The sequence below is a fragment of the Myotis yumanensis genome, unplaced genomic scaffold, assembly GCF_028538775.1.
Source record: "Myotis yumanensis isolate MYYU_CA2020_CCGP unplaced genomic scaffold, mMyoYum1.0.hap1 SCAF_17, whole genome shotgun sequence".
In the NCBI taxonomy this organism is placed as follows: domain Eukaryota; kingdom Metazoa; phylum Chordata; class Mammalia; order Chiroptera; family Vespertilionidae; genus Myotis; species Myotis yumanensis.
In genome coordinates, this window is record NW_027223768.1 from 18,223,147 (window position 1) to 18,245,050 (window position 21,904).

A 21,904-nucleotide genomic window follows, 5' to 3' on the forward strand; every position below is an offset into this window, starting at 1 on the left:
GGGATTTCCATCACCTCTCTTCTGTATGTTGTATCCCTGATCGCCATTGATGTCTTCATTTCCTTATTCTGTTGGAGTATCTCTTCAAGGAGCTTTCTGGTAAAGAACACATGGAAGAAAAGTCATATGAGACCTCACTTGTCTAAAAATATTTTTATTCTTTGACATTCAGCTGATATGTGGGTCTGTGTGGCAGAAATGGCTGGCTCTCCACCAGCCATTTGTGCTCTTTCTTTCATCTGAAGAGTTGTTGATGGGAAGTTACCAGTTATTGGCTACCCAGATTATTGAGTTGATTCCTGGCTTCTAAGAGGTGGCAGATGTCTAATTCCTTCCAATGGTATGTGAAGGATGGTGATGTGAGTCACTTCCAGATAAATGAGCTTAGTAAGTATGTGTGTCTCCTCCATTCTCTCTTCCTCACTTCCATAATCTGAAGGCAGAGGATTGCAAGTTCCAAGAGGAGGGAAAACCATAAAATTATAGGAGGCTGGATCTCTGAATCAACAAATGGAAGGCCATCCACTACCCAGGAAGACTTATCTTGTTCTGTTTCATGAACAAGAAATAAAATTTCATTTTATTGTATTAAACCACTGAAGTTGGGGTGGGAGAGTTACTTGTTAAAATTGCCTTACAAATCTTATTCATATTGGGTAGCAAATTCCAGATTACAAACCATTATAACTCGAAAATTTGAAATTTCTGTTCCTTTGTCTCCTAGCTTCCAGTTTTGTTGTTGAGAAATTCAGGAAAGCTGAGTGAAAACAAAAATACAACACATAAAAAAATTATAGGATGCAAACAAAGCACTGAGAAGAAAATTTATAGCACTAAAATGATGAATACATTATAAAAGAGGACAAGTCTAAAATAAATTAAGTTCCCATCTTGTGTTTGGCAAAATAATGACCCCCTAGAATCTATGAATATGTTACCTTAGATGTAAAGATGACTTTGAAGATGTGATTAAGATAAAGATATTCAAATGAGAAGATTATTCTGATAGTCCCAATATAAACACAAAGATTCTTATAAGAGAGACACAGAAGTGTCAGAGTCAGAGAGATTTGAAGGTATTTTGCTGTTGGCTTTGAAGATAAGGAATAATGAGCAGAAGTATGCAGGCAGCCTCTTGAAGTTGGAAAAGGCAAGTAATGTATTCTCCCTAGGGCCTCTGGAAAGAAAGCAGTCCCATTGACACTTTGATTTTAGCCCATGAAATTTCTGTCCTATAAAACAGTAAGATAATAAATTTTTATTGTTTTAAGTCACTAAGTTTGTGGTGATTTGATACAGTAGGAATAAGATACGATACAGATTTTGATTCTGAGTCTGGGGTCCTGCTGTCACAAATACCTAACAATGTAAAAGTGTTTTTGATGTTGGGCAGTTGCAGAAGCTGGAAGAACTTTGAAGAACATAGTAGAAAAAAGCTAAATTGCCTTGAACAGATTGTAAGTGGAAATATGGATGGTAATGACTCTGCCTGTGAAGACTCAGAAGGAAGTAAGGAGCATGTAGAGAAAACCTGTTTTCTTAGAAAATACCTAAATTATCATTAACAAACTTTTAGTAGAAGGATGGATATTGCAGAGTGCTGCTGGTGAGGGCTTAGGTAAAAATGAGGAACATGTTTTTGAACACTGGAGAAAAGGGGATCCTTGTTATATAATGACAGAAAGCTTAGTTAAATTGTGTCCTGCAGTTATGTGGAAAGCAGAATTTAGAAGTGATGGACTTGGAAATCTAGCTGAGGAGATTCTCAAGCAGTACTGAAGATGCAGCCTGTTTTCTTCTGGCTTCTTATAGTAAAACTAGAGGCCCGGTGCATGATATTTGTGCACCGGAGGGGGGGGGGCATCCCTCAGCCCAGCCTGCACCCTTTTACAATCCAGGACCGCTGGCTCCTAACTGCCCTTCCTACCTGCCTAACTGATCATCCCTAACACCTTTGCCTACCTGCCTGATTGCCCCTAACCACCTCTGCCTGCCTGCCTGATACCCTCTAACTCAGTGATGGCGAACCTATGACATGTGTGTCAGAGGTGACACGCAAACTCATTTTTTTGGTTGATTTTTCTTTGTTAAATGGCATTTAAATATATAAAATAAATATCAAAAATATAAGTCTTTGTTTTACTATGGTTGCAAATATCAAAAAATTTCTATATGTGACATGGCACCAAAGTTAGGGTTTTTCAAAATGCTGACATGCCAAGCTCAAAAGGTTCGCCATCACTGCTCTAACTGCTCCCTACCAGCCTGATCGCCCCTAATTGCTCCCCTGCTGGCCTAATCACCCCTAACTGCCTCTGCCTCGCCCTGCACCCGGGACCCAGGATTCCCTCCTCTGGCCAGTTGCAGGCACCCAGTACCTGGGCTTCCCTCCCTCTGGCTGGCCACAGGCACCCAGGACCTGGGCCAGCTTCACCCAAGCCAGCCACAGCCGCAGGGGACCGTGGGCGGGAGGCTTTGCCCAGGCCACAGCCGCAGGCGCTGGGGCCATGGGGCGGGCAGCTTGTCCCTCTCCTGGGCTGCAGCCTGGCTGGTCCCCATTCCTCTCTCACAAGCTCATTTGTGCCTGGATGGTCCCCATTCCTCTCTTGTGAGCTCATTTGTGCTGGGCTGGTCCCCTCTTCTCTCTCCTCAGTGTTGAGTATCTGAGCAGTTCCAGTGTCAGGGCAGAATAAAACTCAGCTACACTTTAAATAATAATGGGGAAACAGACAAATTATAACCTTTTTCAAATGAAATGACACCACTAAAATGAAACAATAAACCTACATAAATAACATAAAATAAGAAAGATATTTTCTTTTTTATATTATAGAACTAGAAGCCTGGTGCACGAAATTGTGCACTGGTGGTGGGCCCTTGGCCTGGCTGGCGATTGGGGCTGATCAAGGCCATGGGAAGTTGGCTGGGGGAGGGTCCACGGAAGGTTCAGCCATCCAGGGGGAGGGACCGTGGGAGGTTGGCCAGTGGCCCCAATTGGGGCCCATCTGGGCTGGCTGGCGGGGGGAGCAGTCGTGAGAGGTTGGCCAGCCGGTGGGGGTAGGGGCCATGAGAGATTGGCTGTGGGAGCGAACTGACCACCAGGGGGCAGCTCCTGCGTTGAGCATCTGCCCCCTGGTGGTCAGTGGGTGTCATGTTGACTAGTTGTTTGGTCACTTAAGCTTTTATATATACATATACATATACATATATACATACACATATACATATACATATATCCTATCTAATAAAAGACGAAAAGGGTAATTAACCGTACCTTCGCTACGCTTCCCACTGGCTAATCAGGGCGATATGCAAATTAACCGCCAACCAAGATGGCTGCCGGCAGCCACGCAGCTGAAGCGAGCAGAAGGCTTGCTTGCTCCAGTGATGGAGGAAGCCAAGGTTCCCTGCCTGCCGCAACCCGGCTCTGAGCTCCGAAAGCAACAGCTCCGAAAGCAACAAAGTTTCAATTATAGAAGCTAAACAAACCCTAGATACCTGCTTTCAGCAGACCAAGGCCTCAGAGCTGGAGCGAGCAGGATGGCAACAAAATTTCAATTATAGAAGGTAAATAAATCCCAGAATCAAAAAAAAAGAAAAAAAGGAGAGGCTGGGAGCTTCAGTCGCAGGCCAGCCTAAAAACAGCCCTCAGCCCCTCACCCAGACTGGCCAAGCACCTCAGTGGGGACCCCCACCCTAAAGGGGGTGTGGCCAGCCTGAAAACAGCCATCAGCCCCTCATCCAGGGTGGCCAGGCACCCCAGTGGGGACCCCCACCCTGAAGGGGGTGTGACCAGCTGCAAACAGCCATCATCCCCTCACCCAGCCTGGCCAGGCACCCAAGCGGGACCCCCACCTTGATCCGGGACACCCTTCAGGGCAAACCAGCTGGCCCCCACCCATGCACCAAGCCTCTATTCTATATAGTAAAAGGGTAATATGCAAACTGACCCTAACAGCAGAAAGAGTGGGAATGACTGGTCACTATGACACACATTGACCACCAGGGGGCAGACGCTCAATGCAGGAGCTGCCCTCTGGTGGTCAGTGCACTCCCACACGGGGGAGCTCTGCTCAGCCACAAGCCAGGCTGATGGCTGCCAGTACAGTGGTGGTAGCGGGAGCCTCTCCCGCCTCCTCAGCAGCACTAAGGATGTCCGACTGCAGCTTAGGCCTGCTCCCTGCTGGCAAGTGGACATCCCCCGAGGGCTGCCGGGCTGCCAGAGGGATGTCTGATTGCCAGCTTAGGCCCAATCCCCCAGGGAGCAGGCCTAAACCAGCAGGTGGTCATCCCCCAAGGGGTCCCAGACTGCGAGAGGGCACAGGCCGGGCTGAGGTTACCCCCCCCCCCCAATTATAAAATGACCTTTTATAATTAAAAATGACCTTTTATAATTAAAATTTGTGCACCTTGAAAGGAACTGTGGACTGTGAGGCTGTGTTAGGTACAGGGGAGGGTCTCGGCCCATCCTTTGCGCCCCCACTTGGCCCTTCCCGCGGCCCCTGGTCCCCTGTCTGCTGGCAGCCCTGCTCCCACCGCCGTGCCCACGTGTTGGCAGCGCCGGCCCACTTGTACCTGCTGATGGTGTCGAATGATTGGGACCGGTGCCGGGCACTGGCAGTGGGTGGGAGTGGCAGCTTCAGTGCTAGCTGCATGTGTGAGTGGGGCTGGCACTGGCAGTGGGTGTGAGCGGGGCCAGAGCTGGCAGCAGGTGAGAGCGCTGGGCAGAACTGTGGCATGTGGGAACAAAGAATTTCTAGTAACCACCAGAGGCTTGCCCCAATGACAGCAACTGGCACTCCACCTTAGTCTGGCACCCCCACTCATCTCCTCCACCATCCCACTGCAGCCAATGCCTGCCATGTTCCGCACATGCCCCCTGGTGGTCAGCACATGTCATAGTGACCGGTTGTTTAGTTGTTCTGGTTGTTCCACCATTTGGTCTATTTGCATATAAGCCATTTATTATATAGGTTGTTTTGCTATAAAGGGATACAACAAAATAAAGACCAGAAAGAGAGTAGGATAATCTCAATTTATTATTAAGCCAGTGGTCAATATAATTTTCTTGAGTTCTAAAACTAGTCACTGCAAACCAAGTTCAGGAAGCCTTACCATCACAACATGAATTCTTTTTTTAAAATCTTTTTATTTTATTGCTGACACTGTTACAGATGTCCCCCACCCCCCTTCCTGTTGCCTACCTCCCCCCAGCCCTGTCACCCCTCCCTGGCCTTCACCACTCTGCATAACATGAATTCTTATAGGTTCATCAGAAAATAATTTTTTATTCAAATAGAAACTTTCAAGTAATCTGAAGAAAAACCACCTTGTGTAAAAGGCATATAAATGTATCTCTTTCCGTAGGACTCACCGAAATTTGAAAGAGCTGTTAAAAAATGACCTTTTATAATTAAGATATGATTTATAATGTTACTACGGACAAAGCTTGAGAGTTTTCTATTAATAATCTTCCAAGACATTGTCGAAAACCTACCAGCATTAAACAATTTGTTACCTTTTTAAAAGACCTACATTTTTGTATAAGTTAGTTAATATCTAAATTCCAGGTACTCTCCAAACAAGCTAGCCATCTCAAGACATCAGCTCAAATCTTGATATTACACATGGGCCTATGTCACAAAGGCCAGCACCCTTGAACATTGTTGAATGAGGAGAAAAATCCCCCAGGAGTTTCCATCTTCCACTTTACCAATGTTCAAGTAAAGGGATTGTGAGCTGAGTAACCACATAGGCAGAGAACTTTGGAACACTCCCCATATCTCAGAGCACCCCTGATTTTACCACAAGAAGATAAGTGCTTTAAGCTCCATTTTCAGAGTAACAAAGTTTACAGGTATTGACCCAGCTCTAGGATTACCCTTTGCATCTTAGCCTTTGCTTCACAACCTAGACATCCTCATCTATACTCTTCAATCACAGCCTCTGAGGATCTTATTCTTTAAACAATGCATTTTCCCCACACCCTCAACCCACCCCTTGCTGACCTTCCTCCAAGCTATTTCACCACATCCTCAGGAAGCTCCTAGCCACCAGAATAGGGTTCCTTCCCTCCTCAATTGTGTTGATGAAAGGTTTATTTCACTTATTCCATTAATTGAAACCAGAAATGTAATTCTCCTCTGATACCTCTACTTCCTTTCCCCCATCCTGTCTTATGGAAGCTACTTATTCTCCCACATCCAACAAGTTCAGCTCTATCAAGTTCTCAGTATAGATGCTTCCAAAGCAGTGGTTCTGAAAGAATGGTTCTACCACCCAGGAACTTATTAGAAACACAGATTTCTTGGTCCCACTCCAGACCTACTGAAACGGAAACTCTGGGGGTAGGACATAGCAATGTGTGTTTTGATATACCCTCCTGATGATTCCCAAGCACGATAAAATTGGAGAGCCACTGCTCCACAGCATTACCCTTATATTCTTTTTAAAAATTTTTAATTTAATTTTTTCTAGAAATATATTTTATTGATTTCTTACAGAGAGGAAGGGAGAGGGATAGAGAATTAGAAACATCAATGAGAGAGAAACATCGATCAGCTGCCTCCTGCACACTCCCTACTGGGTATGTGTCTGCAACCAAGGTACATGCCCTTGACCGAAATCGAACCTGGGACCCTTGAGTCTGCAGGCTGACGCTCTATCCATTGAGCCAAACCGGTTAGGGCTATCCTTATATTCTTGATTAAATACCTTCCTTATTCAAAATTCATGCAATTTTGTTACACCATCCTCTACCTCTCCTGGACAGGGTCATTTACCATTTTCACAGTCAGTTACTCATATTCAAGGGTTGCATCTCAACTCCCTAGTCATGCTTATCTTGAGTAACTTCAGTGTTCAGGGGACAAAACACCCAATGTTCTAGCCACCTCAAGTTCCTTGATGCTATCTACTCAATAACCTTGACACACACTATGGTTTGACAAATGACACCTGTGCTCACATGCTAAACTTTGTCATCATTTGGAACTGCTGCTTCACCTCTGAAATCTTAATGTCTTGCCTCAACCTTAATTAACATCTTCTCACACATCTACCAGTAATTAGTCACACATCTAATTTCAGTTAAACACCCTGACCATCCTTTTAATTTTTTACCACAATGATATTTACTCTTTCATCTAAAAAGACCTAACACTTGTCAGCTCCTCATTTTCACCTAGAAAAATGTGACTCATGACACAATTGTCCAACATGATTGAAATTCCTTTACTGTTTTCTTTCATCTCTCTTTTCTTTGTTGATTGGGTCTTCACCTAGAAAGCTATGAGGTGAGAGATTTACCTAGTGTTGCAAGAAAAAGAAAAACAGACCTGACAACTTTCATCTCTCCTCTATGAAACCAAAGTGCATCTACAAGAAAACCAATGTTTCCTTTTTCTTCTTCTTCTTTTTTTTTTAATCTCAGAGAAAACATTGTGTTTCTTGTGGGAAGTTCTTAGAGGCATTTGCACATTGTCAGCCACTTTCTGAAGTCACAAACAAGATCAAACAACATATTGCAAAGCCCTGAATGTAGTGAAAGAAAAACTCCTACTATATTACTCAGGGAGTTCCCCAGGCAGAAGGAGAGACCTGGCCTGCCTGTTTTACTTCTGTAACTATCTATCTAGATAAAGGATGTCATTCATAGAGACACCATCAATCTTTTGGGATCATTGAAAATGAAGTATTCATTTATACTGAATTTTCCACTTAACTGAAACTTAGCATCATACTTTATTTTTACCCTATGCAAGTTTTAATTAAGAGATATCTTTAAAAAGTATATACTGTTTTGACTTAATAAATGATACAATGGGTGGCATTTAATACTCATGATGAGTTTTGGTTATTATTGTGATATTAATTACTAAATTTCATTTTCTTGAGAGGATTTTGAAATATATAAAGCTATTTGTCATTTTGCCACCCCTTTAAACTTAGATATTTAAATCCTGTGTCTTTGCTATGTGGAGCTTAACTGTCATTTATTACTTTTTTTGTTTTCAAGAAACGCTTTATTCTTAGAAAAATTAAAGAGATGTAAATAAGTGGACAGATATATATTATGTTCATGGATCATAAAACTCAATATTTTTAAGATATCAATTATCCAAAAGTTGATATATAGGTTAAATGTAATCTCAACCAAAATCTTATAAGGTTCTTTTGTAGAAATTGACAAAATGATTCTAAAATTTGTAAATGCAGAAGATCTAGAATATCCAAAGAAATTTATAAAAAGAAGGGCGAAGTTGGAGTACTCACACCTCCTGGTTTTAAGAAAGTTATAACACTACAGTGATGAAGAAGTAGAGTGAGTATTAAGCTGAGAAGAGACCTACAGCTCAGTGGAACAGACAAGAGAACTCAAAAATATCCTCACCTTTATAGGGTCAATTGATTTTTAACAACAAAATACTGCCAAAGCAATTCAATAAGGAAAGAACTATCTTTTAAACAAGTAGTTCTAGGATAATTGGTTATCCTTATACAAAGAAAAGTGAATCTTGACCTTTACCCCATACAATACACAAATATTAACTCAAAATGGTTCATAAATCTAAATGGAAGAGATAACTCTAAAGCTCTAAAAGGAAATATTTTTCTTTAAGAAAATATTTAGGAAACATTGGATATGGCCATAAATGTGTTATATATGACACCAAAATCATAAAACAAAATTAATAAATTAAATTTTATCAGAATTTAGACTTTTGTAATGATTCATGCAACATCATGGGCGAATCTTAAATGCATTTTTCTAAGTGATATAAGCCAAACCCCAAAGGCTACATATAATATGATTCCATTGCTATGACATTCTAAAAAAGGTAAAATTACAGAGACAGAAAACAGTTATTTGCGGCCAAAGGTTTGAGGAAGTCAGAGGGCTTGATAGCAAATGGGCTGTATGGGGAATTTTGATGATGAAACTGGTTTGTAGGTGCTGTGGTGGTGGAAACATCACTCTAGCTTTTGATAAAACCTAGGAAACTGTACATAACAAAGAATGAACTTTACCCAATCAAATTTCAAAAAATCAACCAGGATATTGAAGTGATCCCAAGATGGAATGAAGACTGTGTTAAATGAATCAAACCCTATTACCGATGCAGGAGAGCTCCTTCCTGAAGAGGGTGGGGAAGAAAGGAGCCATCCCTGACCAGGGAAGATTAAGGAGAAATCAAAACAAAATGAAACTTGGCATCCTGGGTTGTTTCCTAGAACAGCAAAAGATATTACTAGGAAACTAGTGAAATTCAAATAGAGTCTGGAATTTAGCTACTAGTGATATATCAATATTAATTTCTTAGTTTTGGCAAATTTACCACGGTGATGTAAGCTGATAGCATTAGGGAAGAACTGAAACTGGATGAAGGATATATGGGAACTCCTTGTGACTTTTTTGTAAATCTAAAATAATTTCTAGTTAAAAAATTTAAATAAATCAAATTTCTGAGTCTAATATGTAGTTTATACATGTACAGATTTAACATGTACTAAATGTATATATCTTAGTATAAATGATGGAACAAATAAATTAGGAAGAATGGACAAATCTTCCTTACAGAATTCCAAACAATAAATGTAGAAACAATGAAGGAAACACAAAATCACCATTTAACACCAGAGTAATAACTGTAGGAGGCAAGTCCACTGGCAAATATTAAAATTAGTGAGCAAAACTTTAAGGAAAAACAGAATATCCACACAGTCTGAAAGTAAATCCTCCAAATATGAATCCATGATGCTTTTAGCATAAATCCACACATTTTTGTTACTCTTTTCTCCAGGAGATAGAGGTTAATCCTGAGCCTTTGAATAAGTATTGGACTTTCTTCTAATGAATAGAGTATGAACAGGGAAAGTTAGTAACTTTACAGTGGAGAACCCTGGCAGACACCACCTGGCAGACATCACCCAGTGATCAAAGTTAACATCACCAGTAATAAGTCATGCTGATAACATGTGCTGATAATGCTGTGATAAAAAAGGATACTTCACCTCTGTGTTACTCTTCCTAAGAAATTCAGAACCTCGGTATAATCACAAGAAAGCCTCAGAAAAATCCAAAGGCAGGGACATTGTATAAAATACCTGAGCAATATTGCAAAAGTGTCGAAGTCATGAAAATCATGGGAAGTCTGAGAAATGATTGTAGATTGGAGACTAACAACTAAACGGATTTAGGAATGGGAAAAAGGTAACAGTGAAAAAACAACACCAGGAGAAATCTGAATGAAGTGCAAGCTTTTCGAAGTCAGGGATTCTGTTCCACACATTTTGTATTGTTCCCACAGGTTTGGCATGTGGTAGGGAACTGACTGAGGCACTGCTTGCCTCTGCTGGCTGAGCAGTTAGAATGTGATAAAGAGAACTGCTGAGAACTCTGGATCAAAGGTAGGTTCCCAAGGCTACAAGAAGTGAGGAAAAAGAAAGAGAGGAAGGAAGCCCAAAATAAACTTACCTACATCTAAATTTGGCTTCATGTGAGCTCAGATGGCGGGGACAGCCATTGTGGTACCAGCATTCACATAGCTCTTCCTAGAGTTTTCACACGTTCTCATTTAATGCTCAAGCAAACAGTGAGGTAGGGGGTAGGATTCTCAGAGAGGCCAAGGTCAAATCAGGTTTTAACTGTACAAACCCGGGGTTGTTCCCTTCCCTCTCCCAACTACTAGAGGGTTCACCTACCTAGGACTGGGTTCCAGAGGGAAGGACTCTGTTTTTTTTTTTTTTTTTGTCATTTATACAGAAAAGATCAGAGGAAGCTCACTCTACCCGGTGACTCAGAACCAGAAAGTGCTGCCCTGCACACACACAAGACATCTCTGGTGTAAAACACACAGACACGTCATTCCCTCGGTCTCTGAGAGGGGGAGGGTATGCAGGTTCAAGGCTCTCCATCTCATGCTGCACAGATGTCCTGTGCCCTTCCTACTGAGACATTCAGGAGAAACTTCACTTAGACCTTTACCAGCCCAACACATGTGACCAATTTACCATTTCTTATCCTTTTTAAAAATTTTGAAATTATCTCAAACTTACATAACAGTTGCAACCCTCCAGATGTTTTGCTGCCAGATAGCTCAGTTGGTTAGAACATCTTCCTGATATGCCAAGATTGTGGGTTCAATCCTCTGTCAGGGCACATACAAAAATCAACCAATGAATGCATAAATAAGTGGAAAAACAAATTGAGGTTTATCTCTCTTCTTTCTTCCTATCTACCTCTCTTCTTCTCACTAAAGTCAATTAATAAATAACAAGTAAAATAAAATGTTTATTGAAACATTTGAGAGCAAGTTGTTGACAGAATGCCCTATTAAATCTGAAGACTTTAGCGTGTCTTCCTAACAAACAAGGAAATCTTCCTGTATAAGCACACACACACATACACACACACCCCAACATCAAAATCAGGAAATTATCAAAAGGATACATTTCTGTCATCCTACTATCTTCCCATTGAAGTTTCAGTCATTGTCTAAATGTCCTTTATTAGGAAAGGATCCAGTTCCAAAGCACACCTTGCATTTAGTTGTATCTCCTTAGTTTGCCTCCATCTTTATTTAGTCTTCTCTCCTTGCCTTTCATGACCGTGGCATCTTTGAAGATCAAAGATTTGTCATTTTATAGAGTGCCCTTTAGGTTGATTTTATCTAATGTTTCATCATGAATAGATTCAGGTTATTCTTTGGAAGGCATAGCACAGAAGTGATGCTGTGTTCTTCTCATAGCTTCCTGCCAATTTTGATGTGTCACATTGCTGATGTGCTACTTTGATCATTTCATTAAGGCAATACCATCCAAACTAGTCCACTCTAAAGTTACTATTTTTCCCTTATAATTCATATGTATTTTGGGGGAATTGCTTTGAGATTAAGTGACTATCCCATTTCTCATCAAATTTTCTATTTATTTTTTCACTTATTTCTACTAACAAACCTTATGGATTCCCATTTTATTTAATAGATTAAAATGTATTACTACCATTATTTATTTTAAATGTTCAAATTGTCTGTGCTTCGGCTAGTGGGAGCTCTACAGTGTGGCTTCTGGGTGCTTTTGATTCAACCTCATCATTCTTTGAGCACTTGCTTACTTTATGGAATAGCAAGATGTTCTAGGCTCATTTTTTATTTTTTTTTAAAATATATTTTATTGATTTTTCACAGAGAGGAAAGGAGAGAGATAGAGAGTTAGAAACATCGATGAGAGAGAAACATCGACCAGCTGCCTCCTGCTCATCTTCCACTGGAGATGTGCCCGCAACCCAGGCACATGCCCCTGACCGGAATCGAACCTGGGACCTTTCAGTCCGCAGGCCGACGCTCTATCCACTGAGCCAAACCGGTTTCGGCTCTAGGCTCATTTTAATACTTTTTTCTACCCCAGCTATGAAATCAAACCTGTATGTGCTCATTGTTTTTGGGATATCACGGCTCCTAGGCCCTCTGAATGGACAGAACTAGTGAGGACTACGTGTGTGTGTGTGTGCGTGTGTGTGTGTGTGTGTGTACACATTTCCATCTATGTTTCTTTGTCTATCTCTATATATTAAAATCCCAATTTTCATGCCAATAGCTCTGATTCGAATCAACACCACATGGTTCATTCTAGTTTCCTTCTTTTTCATATTTGTAACTCTCTTTTCCAACAGTGAGAAAGCAGGCTTCCTATTTGATTAATCTCTCTGTAACCCATCTCCTGTTGTCACCATCCTAATACCACCTGAGCTCAAATATCTTGTGCTTGACTGCACCCTCAAACCGAAGGTCTCTGGTGCCTCGTAGGCTTTCCTGCTTCCAACAGGACTGCCCTCCTCACCTTGCTCAGGTGACACCATTTGACACTGGGCTGCCACCCTTCATCCCACTTAGACAAGGCACCTTGTGCAGGGTTTCCCACCTATGTGAAGCCCTTATCAACCTGCTTAGACTCTGAGTCTTACACCCGGCTGCCCTCCCATACAGACACACCCTCCTCATCCACCATTTGGGCTCCAACAGCTCACACAACACTATCCCTATGTTGATACCCTCTATCTTTCCAGGGCTTGGACACATCATGACCTTTTCCCACTCCCCCCACCCCCCAGCTCTCTGCAAGGATGCATAGTTCACACATTTGTGTGGGCATCCTTCTCATTCTCATTGGGCCACTGTGGAACACCTCCATTGTGGAAATCCTACTAACTATCTCAGACATTTGCATCTATCAGGCCAACCCTTCTCCATGGATACCCTCTCACCCTTTTTGGGCTGTGACTCCCATGCGGACACCCTCACCACTCACAGGCTCCAACACCTTATATCAAGATGTTCCCTCCCACCCTTACATTTCAATGCCCATCTTAGTCCTACCCAATGCCTTTGACCTACATTGCTCAGGAAGGGCCAGCCAGGGAAGAGGAACAGGAGATGTTATTTTTACTGTTTTTATTTCAAGAATCCCAGGCTCCACATAGAGAGGCAAGTGAGCATGAAGTCAAAGCACATTTATTATTAAGGTTTTTAAGTAATTAAGAAGGAAAGCAGAATTCAGTTAGAGCCTAAAATAAAATGGACTTTGAAAAATCCTTAAGATATTTCAAGTTCCCAAAATTTTGTAAGAAGGGCAAATCCCAATGTATTTCTCCATACTCCTGTAATATGCTCATGCCTGTGCTCCTCCTGCCTAAATAGCTTACATTTCTGAAAGAAGTTGAGGCTCCTTGTTCTCCAGAAAAAAACGCATTTTTATAAATCCTGACTCCTACATCTGTTCATCCCGATGACTCAAAGCAAGAATTCTGAATCATTTGATTATAATGGGCCTTAAAAAAAAAACCCCTGCTATTTTCCAATTGTTTTCCTAATAGACTGCACCAAGAGTTTGTTAAAAAAAAAAATTTCTGTAACCCCCTACTAGGTCTAACTGAAGGTTGAGCTCATTAAGCTGGGTTTGATACAAACTGATACTTCAGAGAAAAAAAAGTTGTGCTCAGAGTCAGGAAGGGGATTTCCCTTCATATCACCCTTTCTCTCTCTCCCCTTCACCACCCTGACCTCATCCCTGCCCCCACCCCCCGCCTTTACCTCAATTGTGTTGTTATTGTCTCAGGCATAGAGCAGGCAGAAGCCTTTGATTTACTGAAGGTCTTGCATGCTGAGTAATATGTGGAGAGATACATGGGTTTCTGACACAGTCACCAGGGAACCAGCAACTTCTACCACCGGTGATGTGCTCATCTTTGGTCATTGACACTGTGGAGACCATTGGAATTTCCCTATGCTTCTCAGAGGAATGGACGATGTTGAGGACAGGGTTCAGGGAGAGAAGTGCATTGGTAGGGGTGCAGACTCAAGGCTGTTTTAAGATAAACAGAGATGCTAACTTCATTTCCCCTTTTGAGTTCTGTATTAACAGGAAATTCTTATTTCATTCTCTGTGATTGCGCCAAATAGGGATTTGTCTTTCCTAAGGTCACTGCCCACCTTGACCTCATTGGCAGTTTGAAGCTCTATTAGAAATACCTTTGAATTATCCTTGTGGTATCATCTCACTTTTTCTCAAACCAATAAATGAAATGTATACTCAATCCACGGAAACAGATGCTACTTTAGCAGAAAGTGTGGCCTTCTTAAGATAATTTTATTTTTATTACTTTTTATATAGTACTAGAGGCCTGGTGCACAAAAATTTGTGCACTGGGGGGGGGAGAGGGGGGGGTCCCTCAGCCCGGCCTGTGCCCTCTCGCAGTCTGGGACCCCTCGGGAGATAATGACCTGCTGGCTTAGGCCTGCTCCTGGGTGGCAGAGGGCAGGCCCAATCCCTAGGTGCAGCCCCTGGTCGGGCTCAGAGCAGGGCTGACTGGGGAGTTGGGGCGCCGCCCCGTCACACACAGAGCAGGGCGGATTGGGAGGTTGCGATGCCATCCTCAATCACACTCAGGGTAGGGCTGATGGGGAGGTTGCAGCGCCACCCCCTGTGACGCACAGAGCAGGGCCAATCAGGAGGTTGGGGCGCTGCCCCCTGTCATGCACAGAGCAGGGCCCATCAGGGGGGTTGGGGCTCTGTACCCTGCAGGGCCAATCAGGGGGTTGGGGCGCTGGCCCCTGTCATGCACAGAGCAGGGCCAATCAGGGGGTTGAGGAGCTCCCCCCTGTCACACACAGAGCAGGGCCAATCAGGGGGTTGAGGAGCTCCCCCCTGTCACACACAGAGCAGGGCCAATCAGGGGGTTGGGGAACTCCCCCCTGTCACTCACAGAGTAGGGTCAATAGGGGAGTTAGGGCACCGCCCCCGTCACACACACAGCAGGGCAGATCAGGGGGTTGGGTCACTGCCCTCTATCACCCACAGAGCAGGGCCGATCAGGGGGTTGGGACGCTGCCACTGTCACACTTAGGGCAGGGCTAATGGGGAGGTTATGGCTCTACCCCATCACACACAGAGCAGGGCCCGTGTGGGGTGGGGGTTGGGGCGCCGCCCTCTATCACCCACAGAGCAGGGCCGATCAGGGGGTTGGGGCACCGCCACTCTCACACTCAGGGCAGGGCCAATGGGGAGGTTATGGCTCTACCCTGTCACAGAGCAGGGCCTGTGGGCGGGGGGTTGGGGCGCTGTACCCTATCACACACACAGCCGCAGGACGATCAGGGGTTTTGGGCGCTGCCCCCTGTCACGCTGATCCTGGTGCTGGGAGGCATATTACCCTTTTACTATATAGGATAGAGGCCTGGGGGCCGGCTGGTTTGCCCTGAAGGGTGTCCTGGATCAGGGTGGGGGTCCCCACTGGGGTGCCTGGCCAGCCTGGATGAGGTGATGATGGCTGTTTGCAGCTGGTCACACACCCTTCAGGGTGGGGGTCCCCACTGGGGTGCCTGGCCAGACTGGGTGAGGAGCTGAGTGCTGCTTTCAGGCTGGCAGTTGACTGAAGCTCCCAACCGCTCCTTTTTTTCTTTTTCTTTTTTTATTCTGGGCCAGCTTTAGCTCTGGCTCTAGCTCTGAAGCTTCCGCTGCTGAAAGCAGGTATCTGGTTTGTTTGCGTTCTATAATTGAAACAATGTATAACTCCAGCTCTGAGATCCCGGCTGGCTGAAAGCTGGTTTCTGGGGTTTTGTTTAGCTTCTATATTTGTTACAATGTTTCTTAGAGTTGCAGCTCAGAGGCCGGCAAGGCAGGCGGGGAACGTTGGAGTCTGCAGTCACTGGAGCAAGCAAGCCTCATGTTCGCTTCCAGCTGCCTGGCTGCTGGCTGCCATCTTGACTGACAGTTAATTTGCATAAGGATATGCTGATTAGCCAATGGGAAAGGTAGCGGTCATACGCTAATTACCATGTTTCTCTTTTATTAGTGTAGATATCCATTTTAAAAATATGTTTTTATTGATTTTAGAGACAGAGGAAGGGAGAGGGAGAGAAAGAGAAACATCAATTTGAGAGAGAATCATTGATTGGTTGCCACCGTATGCACTCTGATCAGAGAGTGAACCCACAATCTAGGTATGTGCCCTGACCAGGAATTGAACCGGAGACCGTGTGGTGCACAGGATGATGCTCAGCCAAGTGAGCCACCCTGGCCAGGTGGTGTTATCCCATATTTATATATACCTGTGTTTTGGTTGCAGTAATGCTATTAAGATATTTAGGAATTTTTCTTCTGTGACTGAAAAAATGACATTTATATTTTCTAGGTTTAAAAAAACTCATTTTATTGAGGTATTATTGACACAGAAAAAACTGTATATATGTAATGTACACAGTTGGTAAGTTTGGAGATAAATATATACTCATGAAACCATCACATCCACCAATGCCATAAATATATCCCTCACTTATAACATTATTATTATTATTATTATTATTATTATTATTTGTGATCAGAACACTGAAGCTCTACCCTGTTGGCAAATTTTTAAGTACAGAATATAGTGTTAACTATAGGCACTATGCTCTACAGTGGGTCTCTGGGATTTATTCCTCTTGCATGACTCATATAACTCAATGGGGGCAATTAAATATAAAACTAGCAAAATGTAATTAACACTAAATAAGGGCATTTTTGTACTAGAAGTGAATGAATTATCCTGAAATTATTTCACCCCAGGGGGAGCAAAATTTCCCAAATACAACTGACTGATGAGTTCTCTTTCAGTAGGCTAAGCAAGGTGTGAGAGTAGAAGGATTCAGGGAAAGGTGAGCAGTAGAGTAGGGCTGTGGAAAATAATTCTGGAAGGGCCATTTAGGATTAGATTAGAGTCTTTGGATCTATATTAAAGAGTTTGGACTTTATTCTCATAATGGCAGAGAGGAGACTTGTGAGAAAGTGAGTGATAGGAGCTGATGAGCAGTGTGGGGACTAAGGAGTGGAGGGCATGGAGTTTTGTGTCATAAAGGAAATCACCTATTTATTCCATGAACATTTGTTGAGGACCCAGAAGGTGCTGGTGAGGCTGAATATAATAAGACACAGCTTCTGTGATTGGAAAGCTTCTGGCCTAATGGAGGAGACAGTGCCATGGCAGTGATAGCTCAGGGTAGACTGGTGGTAAAAGACGAGGGCAAAGGAAAGCTCTGTTGGCACATGGCACGGAGTTTTCAAGGATAGGTTCACATTAGCTGGACTTAGAGCATGCATGTGTGGATATGTGTGGTAATGGGGATAGGGTATGTGCAAATTGGGTACTTCATGTAGAGACAATTCCATGTATAAGTGCATGGACATGTGACATGTGTTCAGAGGGAACAAGCAACACATTATTTCATGTGGCTGGGAATGAGACTGAGCTATCAATGGTGCGTATGGCAGGAAATGAACCTAAAGAAGTAGGCAGAAACTAAACCATGAAAGGCCTTGGTTGGTGAACAAATAATTTCGTTCTTTTATACTAAATGTAGTGGGGAAGCTATGAAATTTAACTAAGAAAATGGCATAATCATATTTGGGCTTTAGAAATATCATGCAGACATCTGTAAAGGGAGGCTAGCTCCACTAGATGCAGGAAGGCTGGTTGGGAAAGTATTGTGGTTGCCCAGATGCTGAATTAAGGTAATAAATGGATGCAATGAGTGGATTGAAGAGATTTAAGGAGGCAAAAGCTATAGAATGAAAATGGTTAAGTGTGTGAAGCCTAGTGAGGAGGATCCTAGCAGGATGCTTACTGTTTGACCTTGAACAAATAGAAAATTGGGGTGTCATACACTGGGATAAAAAAAAAGGAGAATCAAGAAGAGAGGGTTTGGAGAGAAAAGTGCTAAATTTATGATTGAACATGTTGAGTTTGGTAGTGTTTATGGGCCATAACTCAGTAGCCATACATGGAGCCCTGACATTTAAGATTGGAAAAGAGTCCATGAAGAAATTCGAAGGAAGACAGTCAATAGCACAGTGTCCCAGAAGTGAAGAAGGCCAGGGTTTCACAGACCTGTCAGTGAACAACAGTATCATATCATGAAGACAAATAAGGGAAGAGCAGCAGGCATGGAGCCTTTTGGAGACTTCCAAGAGAAACGTGCTGGAGACAGGAACTGGATTTCTGTGAGTTATGTCAAAGAAAGGCTAAGGAGGTGGCAACTTTTTAAAAAGAAGAATGGATTCCTAGTACAGATGATTGCCATTGATTCGGTACTGCAGGGTTATGTTGAAATATCCATATTTTAACCCTAGAGGCCTGGTGCACAAAATTTTGTGCACTGGTGCTTGGGGGGTGGTCCCTCGGCCCAGCCTGCGCCCACCTGCAGTCTGGGACCCCTCGCTCCTTCCCACCTGCAGCAGAGGCGGGAGAGGCTCCTGCCACCACCCCTGAGCTCGCCAACCGTGAGCCCAGCTTCTGGCTAAGCAGTGCTCCCCCTGTGGGAGCGCACTGACTGCCAGGGGGCAGCTCCTGCATTGAGCATCTGTCCCCTGGTGGTCAATGCACATAGCAACTGGTCGTTCCGCTGTTTGGTCAGTTTGCATATTAGGGTTTTATTATATAGGAGGATAGCTGTACAGCTGCTGTGCCCATGGCAGCCTCCCTACCCTGAAGTCTACTTTCTTCTTTCATCTACAAATACAACACAGCCAGATGAGGACAGCTGGGATGAGGAGGCCCAATTACAGGAATGAACTAAGTGCTTGTGGAGGGTGGCTAAGGCCATGTTTTACTACAAGCAGAATGAAGAACATGGAACTGGCAGCTGGACATCGTTTCCATAGTTGGTTCACATTAAGGAGCAGCAACACTGAAGAATGGGTAGAGAGAAAGATCTAGAAATGAATTAAGACCAAGTCAACCAAAAATATTTCAACACTTTTGAAATGAAATGCTAGTTCATGTCTGAGTAACACAAAACCAATAGACTGTGCCTTGTGAACCACAGTATCATTCTTATGCAGGCATATATGTTTGATTTTTTGCATATTCACTAAAATGCAAGCTACTGGATACCAGGAAACCTGGGAGAGCTGGGTTTGTTCTTTTCAAAAATAATTATCATCATATTTTTCATCATTGACGATAGTCTTATGGGGTGGGGGGATATGTTTAATTACTGAAATGTGTAGAAAATTTCCCATAATCAACTACCCCTGTAATCAATGTTAACCAGTATATCTATGCAATTAATTGTGTTTTTAAAGAAATGGGATCATGCCATATATGTTTTATGACTTTGTGATTTCAGTTAAGAGTGTCTCTTAATGGGGAGTGTGTGTGTGTGGGGGGGGGGGGGGCTTGGAGCATGTGTTGGGTGGTGTAGGCGGCCAGGGAGAGGTCAATGGGGTAAAAGGGAGACTTATGTAATACTTTAAACAATAAAGAATTTAAATGAAAAAAAGTGTCTTTTAAGTCAGTGTATACAGTTTTCAGATTTTATCTTCTTCCTCAACAAACCAACAATAATAAAGCTTGTATTTCATGTGTATAGATTAATCAGATCATTTTAACAAATTCCTGTTGATGAATATGTGGGCTTTTCCCAGACTTTCACCATTGCAGACAGATTGTAAAAACATTTGTGTGTGTGTATATATATGTGCATCTTCATTTTCTTTAAACTCTAATGAAATTTAGCTTTCCCTTTAATTATTAGTGATGCCAATAAACCACCATAATTTTATCAGTAGCTGAGACTTTGTTGCCAATATATCTTAAAATCTTGTTTATGCTTTTCACTACTTTAAAATTGTGGCAAGTTTTGAGTCCTACCAGTATATCTGGTTATTTCATGTGTTTAAAAAGAAGATATATTTCTGTATCACAGATACTTAAAAATTTAATAAATATATTTCAATATATTTGCTTCCTTTGTAATATTATTGCACCTTATGTTTTTAAAAGCAGTATCATGAACCTGGTCAGCATGGCTCAGTGGTTGAGCATCGACCTATGAACCAGGAGGTCATGTTTTGATTTCAGGTCAGGGCACATGCCTGGGTTGCCGGCTCGATCCCCAGTGTGGGCCATGCAAGAGGCAGCCAATCAATTATTCTCTCTTATCATTGATGTTTCTATCTCTCTCTCCTCCTCTCCTTTCCTCTCTGAAATCAATAAAAATATATATTAAAAAAATAAAATAAAAGCATTATCATGAGAAATAGCGTAGGGGCATCAGTAAACTATCAGAATCTATGGCATAAGAAGGTTCCAATTCCCACAACTTAGAGGCATAGTATAAGAAATGAGAATCAGAATTGTAATGATAGAAAACATTTGCAATACTCTGAGATCCTAGACACTGTTCTAAGCACATTGCTTATATGAACACATTTAACCTTCACAACAATCAAATTAGGGAAGTAATTGGACTATTTTCATTTTACAGGCAAAACAACTGACTTTGCTCAAGGTCACTCTATTAAGCCAGGTGTGCTAGTGGTCAGGTATGTTGCCAGGCTATGCCCTCAGCACTGCACTTCAGGGTCTGTGTGCTTATCTACATGGCCTGGCTGGGTTTTAGAGAAATGTATCTGTCACATGGTGAAGTCACTTACTTTACCTGGTCCCCCTGATGTCACACCATGACCTGAGAAATACAATTCTGCACATGCATCTTTACCTACTCTGCTTATAGTTAATATCTTCTTAACTACAGCAATCCCCATTCATTTAGAAATGCATTCATTCCACAAATATTTTGAGCCCCCAGTGTACCTGATACTGTCCCAGACAATGGGGGATATAGCAGTGAATCTGAGAGATGCAAGGCCTGCCTTTCTGGACCTTATACTTTGGTGTAGAAAGTGAGACATAAAACATGTCCACAGAAGTAAATAAACAAGATCATTTCATAGAGAGATGAGTGCTATGAGGTGCTAAAACAGAGTAATGGGATAGAGAGTGACATGGGCAGGGGTAGGACATGCAATTTCAGCTGGATGGTCAGACAGAGCTTTACTGAAGGATGGTATTTGGGCTAAGATGGCAGCGATCTGGGGGAGCCAGCAATGTGAAGAGCTAAGGGACATGGAGCACACCATGGCCCAATGTCTGGATGTTTGAAACAAATTGTTGGGACACAATAGGGTCATGGGAGGTGAGGAAGTGGGTGGTAAGACTGGGCCACTTTATGGGTAAAATGCTCCACTGTCCAACTAGCAAAGGAATGTGCTTCCAACCTTCCCCCTTCATACTCCCATCAGCAGGGATTTCCACCATCCCTGGCATTAGGGATGGTCTTGGTGAGATCAAGCCACACCTGTCCTTTATTAGCTCTCTGCTTTTGCCATGTTGGCCCTTTGTCCCCAGAATGTACATGTTTGTAAGTTTATCTTCCCTTCCCCAGGGACTGAGGGAGAAAATACCGGGAAGGAAATAGATCCTGTCAGTTATAGACTGTGACAACACTCTGTCACCCCAAACAGACAGACTCATCTCCAGAAAAGTGAGTCTGTCCACAGTTTCGAGTTTCAGTTCTGTTATGTTGTC

The 21,904-nt window shown here is 42.8% G+C and overlaps 1 long non-coding RNA gene across 1 annotated transcript; it reads right to left on the reverse strand.

Moving 5' to 3' along the window:
* Positions 1–428: 428 nt before the first annotated feature.
* On the reverse strand, positions 429–11,140 carry LOC138996055 (uncharacterized). The gene is made up of 3 exons (XR_011468722.1): positions 11,059–11,140; positions 680–757; positions 429–549 (listed from the first exon to the last, which is right to left on the reverse strand). It is a non-coding gene; the product is annotated as an uncharacterized lncRNA (long non-coding RNA).
* Between the last annotated feature and the right edge of the window lie 10,764 nt (positions 11,141–21,904).